We start from the raw sequence: 5,397 nt of genomic DNA, 5'->3' as shown, positions 1-5,397 counted from the left end.
GAGAGGTGTTGTAACCGTATCAAACAACACACGATGATATTATGCCAGGGTTCAGAATGCTTGCCTTCAAGTAGTGGGGAGGCAAGGTGCATTCCAAAACTTTGAAAGTTTTTTCTCCTCTCTCCAAAATCCTATTAAAAATATTTTTGAATCAATGTATAGTTTAAAAACAGTACCAAAAAGTTGTCTGAATTTTTTTGAAATTAATCTTAAAATAAACTAGACAATATTTGAGAGAGGTAGGAAAAAGAATCAATTCATTTGGAGTTATATATAAAAAGTTATAAGCAGTCAAAGTTTTGGTCAAAAATCTGTTTTTAAAAATAAAACAAAAAAAGAAAAATGTTTCGATTACTGACCACGTCGAAGGCGTATTTTGGTTTTACGCCTCCACTTATCCAGCGTGGACGGCACGTGTGCCACTACCAGTGGGTCCAGCGGGCCCACTGGTCAGGTTTGACTAGTCCTCTCCCTCCTCTTCCTCTGCCCCGAGCGGAGCCGGGACTCCGGCGATGCTCGCCGGCAAACGGCGGCACCGTTCGAGACACCGAGGGTGGAGATGGATCCGCGGGTCCAGGGCGGTCCTCCCGGTGGTCGCCAGTCAGGTGGGGACAGAGGGAATCGCCGGCGGCGGGCTTCGCAGCGGCCGGTGGCTTTGGGAGTATTGGGCGTTTGAACTACGGTGGCTCCCGGTCGTGTTTGAGCTGCTGGGCGGTTCCGCAAGATGAAGGGGAGTCGGGTGGTGGTGTTGGCTGTACGGGGGAGGGCCTGGTTGTGACGAAACGGACCGGAGGGTGGCGGTGGCCGAGCTGGCCGGAGACAGGGAAGACGGCCTCTCCTAGTCGATTGCGAGCTAGGGGAGCGCTAGTGTAGTGGCTTGAGGCTGCCTGAGGTCTATGAGGAGCTCGGAGTCACCATTTTATAGTGTAGCTAGGTCGGTTCCGCCATTGCCAATGATAAGATCGCCGGCCGACCATTTCTGCTGCGGCAGGGCATCGTGGCATCGACGAGCGCTTGCAGACGAGCGAGGGGATAAGCTCGGACTGCTCCAGGGGCAGCTGGCACGCGGCTGCGGCTCGGGCGGCACCGACCGTGGCAGGAGCTCACTGCGGACGCCGGTGTGCCGCCAAGGGGCTCTGACGGTGGTGCTGTAGGTCACCAGAGGCAGCTTGGCTCGTTCTAGTGAGCGGTCGAGGGTGGGGCGCGGCTCTGCAGGGCGAGCAAAAGTCAGGGGCGCGACGCGGCGGCTTGGTGCACGCGCGTGCAAAACGTGCGCTTTGGGCGCGCCCAGAGCACGCACGCGACGTGTTCGACCGAATGCCAAGGTGGTCTAGAGCGCTCGGGTAAGGCTGGCAACTAACAGGACTTGTCTAGGGTTTGCAAGAAAGCTAATGGACATGGGGGTTAGGCCAGGAGACCAAGCTTGCAATGCTAACTAAAAACTATGTCAAAATTGGTCATGCCTACAAGGTGTTTGACAAAATGCCTAGGACACCTACGCATTTCTTGGAGTGGTCATAATCTCCAGATTGGGGTCTCTTTAGGAGTAGGTGATGGTGGCCAGGCTAGTTTGTCAAGGGAAGAAACTTGCTAGTGCAAATATTTGAGAAAGTCAGTTTTTGGCAGAAACTAAAGGCTATCATTTCATGGACCAAAAATAATCCAATGTGTTCATGCTCTTAGACTTAAGGGTTTTGTAAGAAGGACTACAAGTAGGAAAAAGGACCATGGGTAAATGAGCAAGTAAAAACATGGTTGCAGTACAAATCTTCAAGTTGGACAAGAATGAAAAAGAGGTTGATTCACTCAAAATTTTCAAAGGACATAACTTGGTCTTTGCATAAAGGTGGATAATATACTCTTACTGACCTCTCCAAATTTTGGTGGGAGTTTTAAAGAAATATTTAAATAGGTTGTAGTGCAAAATTGCCCACTGGACCAGATTTGAAAATAAGGTGTAGGGCTCAAAATCTCCAATGATCAGAAGATGCTTTTGCACAAAAGTGATTTAGGGACATCATATGTCATCCCCAAAATTTGGTGAAAATTTTGGAGGCATTTATCAAATGGTTGCAGTGCAAAAGAGACTCTGAAAAATCACTTTGAAAGAATAAAGCTGAAGAAAAACAAATATGCAAATAAAACCACTGATTTAGAATTGTTTTATTGAGTGAGTATAGAAGTCCAATAATATTTTTGGAAAGTTTCCACTTGGGGGAAAAACTCCTCAATATTAGAGAAAATTGGTTCTGAAATCAACAGAAAATCCAGAGAGCAAAAAATTTTAAACTCTTGGCAAAAAAAAATTAATACTAAAAACAGGGTTAAATTTTTGGGGTGTTACAACACTACCCCCCTTAAAGGAAAATCTCGTCCTCGAGATTTGCTAAGGGTTGTTAAAAAGAAATATTTTACTCTTATTAACACGAAAACAAACATCTTACTCATGTAATTAAAATGTAGCTACAGTGAGAGGGCAATAAGTGGTGCAAAACTACAGTGTGGCACACTGGCGATGTGTGAAGAAATTTATGGTCAGAGTCTACTATCGGTTACAGTAAATTTATAATAAACTTCTAAATTAATGAAAATATACGCTGGTCGTACCCGAGAGCACAGTGCTCTCTGTGGCTGACAGGTGGACTCGGGGTCCACTGTCAGTCTCTTCCTCTACCTCTGGCTCTCTCTTCTTCCTCTCTCCCGCGCGCTTTCCCGCGTTTTCCCCACCGTCGACGTCTAGCTCGTAGGGCATCTAGGCCGTACTGCGATAGTGCGCAGCGTGCTAGCTGTCAGCGCAGCATGAAAAAATGAAATTCGATTTTCAAGGAAATTTTTGAATAAGAGATAAATAAACAATTGAATTTGAAAAAAACTTCTTTCTATTTTGGATAATTTCTTTTTCAATAGGACCATCTTTTTGGAGTGAATGATCGAATATTCCCCTATTCCTTCTTATCTCGTCGCTACTGCCTATAAAGAAGAAAGAAGTAATAGGTAGGGATGACAGGATTTGAACCTGTGACATTTTGTACCCAAAACAAACGCGCTACCAAGCTGCGCTACATCCCTTTTCCAAATTAAATTGTTGTACAATGCCATTGTACACAATTCCTGTCTTCTTTTCCACATCATAATTTTCTTGTTCTTTCTATTTTCTTCTTCTTTCTTTCTTTACCTAGAGGATAGGGATAGAGGAAGAGGGAAAAATCAAAATGAAATAAATAAAGAATAAAGCCAAAAAATAAGTCGAAGATAGAAGAGCCCAGATTCCAAATGAAGAAATGCACTCACCTCGCGGGCCAGCGAGCTGTCGGCACTGCTCGAGATTCGCCTCCGAACACCGGCGATCGAGCGACGAGCGGCGCTGGTGGACTTCGCCCACCGTACACCAATCTCGAGCTATAAAACGACCGTGGTGCTCCTTCTTCTTCCTCCTCCTGACCTCGCTCTCCTTCTCCTCCATTTCTGTCTGCAGGAGCTCGGGACGAGGCTCTAATGGCGGAGGTGATGCCGGACTGGTACGTGATCCTGATGTGCGGAGGGTTGGCGGCATTGCTGGGTTCTCCGTGCTCCTGTGGGTGATTATCCTCGATGATCGTCGTGACGCGGCCGCTCGGGTGTTAGCTCTCCGCGGTGGCGGTGATCATGATGATTAGGTGTGGTGCTAGCTGCTGTCAGAGTGTCGGAGGTAATTTGTACCTGAGTAATTACTCACAAATCTTTCCCTCTGAGATTGTGGGGTGTTAGGGAGGCAATTGAGTTGGTGCAAAAATGTGCACGTGGATTTGCACTAGGTCGAGTGGTTGTGAGTCTGCTGTAATGGTGCTGCGCGAAATAAAAATCTATGTCGTGAAGAAACGTATGCTGCAAAAACTCCGAGAAAATCTCACTTCAGGAAATTTACTAAGGGTGAAAATAGTTAATAAAATTTTTACCGAAGTAAAAATCATTCATATTAATGGAAACTAATGATTTAATTCATCGCACAAATTTAGGGTACCACACACAAGTTGCAATACATAAATAAATGCAGGGACCATAACACAGCAATGACCTTTACAACGATAAGGGTAGTTGGACAGGGTCTTGAGAAAAAGTCTCTGGAATCGGGGCACATTCTTCTTCTATCGGGGAAAGTGGATTGACCAGTCGATGAATGTGCCTCTCCTGGTTGGGCCTCAGGGGTCTGCCGATGGCGATTTGGGGGTTCAAATCAGCGAGGCTCTGGAGATAGACCATTACTCGCTGAGTCACCCACTCTTGCGCAATGACATACTGGGCAAGATTGGCCAGTACTGGGTCTCTCTCGATTCGTTCACCGGGAAAAGATGTTACTTCTCCGGGTGCTGCATGACTCGGGAAATAATAATACCCCCGTTCGCTGGCATAGGGTACCGCGAATCGAAGGCGGGTAAGTGCTTCATACGCAGCAGCTTCTATGGCCATATGCGGAGTCGGCATAGATTTTCCCATGAAAGAAACTTCTGTGGGGTCTTGGTTTGGGTTTGCGGGAGGAACGTGCACCACTGCCCAATATTTCGAGGTGGAAGGGGTGATCCTCGATTTGAGCAGCTCATACTGGGGTGGATGGGTAGCACTCATGGTACTGCAGGTAAAGTCCCACAAAATTTTCACAAAGCTACCTGGGGTTGCATCTGGAGTCCTGAGATAAATAATAGGGATCGGCATGGCAATGGAAATGGTTGTGCGAGTGGTTCTCAGGGTGAGGGGTACTCGGCAAGATCACAGGGTGGTCTCTTATATAGCATTGGGGCTAGGTTATTTACCGTGGTGAAAGGTAACTAGTCGATCGGGTCTGCTCCATGGGGTCGGGGTTAATGCTACAGCTACACATATCTCGTCAAAGTGACGTATCACTGTGGAAGTCGTCGGCGTGATTTTGGTAGCTGTGCCTGAAAGAAAAATGCAACTACGTGCTCACATATTTAATGTAGGGCTACTATTAAAAACAGAGGCACACAAGCAAGCTGCGATTATTTAAGTTGATGTAAGATTGCATAACCACGGGGCGTGGGCATACTGAGACTCGGTACTACTTGAGTGACTTAGTCTACCTTGTTTATATCTAGACGATCCTGCTTTGTGGACGTCGAGACTTCTCCATGAGTTTAGACGTCGGGATTAGCTGGAGGGGGTGGAGGGGCTGCCGGGTCGGGGTAGCGATGATGACCATCCCGGGGATTGTTGGCCACAATCCCGCTGGAGCGTGTTCCCAAAATGCGGCGAAGCACTTCTAGGGACACCAAAGTATTGTGGTCGATGGCTGGGGCAGTCCTGAAGGTCTTGATCGGGTGTCTGAACAGCACGACTGAGTTGTCGGCGTCGGGCTCATCTCCTCCTCTCGCCGGGGCTCAGTGAACCAGCTCTCCATGAGCT

At 47.3% G+C, this 5,397-nt stretch overlaps 1 non-coding gene across 1 annotated transcript; it reads right to left on the bottom strand.

Annotated features, from left to right (window-relative positions):
- Positions 1–2,995: 2,995 nt before the first annotated feature.
- TRNAP-UGG lies at positions 2,996–3,069 on the bottom strand. Its single transcript has one exon. It is a non-coding gene; the product is annotated as a tRNA-Pro (tRNA).
- Between the last annotated feature and the right edge of the window lie 2,328 nt (positions 3,070–5,397).

The sequence above is a fragment of the Triticum dicoccoides genome, chromosome 6B (genome assembly GCF_002162155.2).
Source record: "Triticum dicoccoides isolate Atlit2015 ecotype Zavitan chromosome 6B, WEW_v2.0, whole genome shotgun sequence".
Taxonomy (NCBI): domain Eukaryota; kingdom Viridiplantae; phylum Streptophyta; class Magnoliopsida; order Poales; family Poaceae; genus Triticum; species Triticum dicoccoides.
Note: the sequence above shows the minus strand (reverse complement) of the source record. Positions and strands in the feature narration are given on the sequence as shown.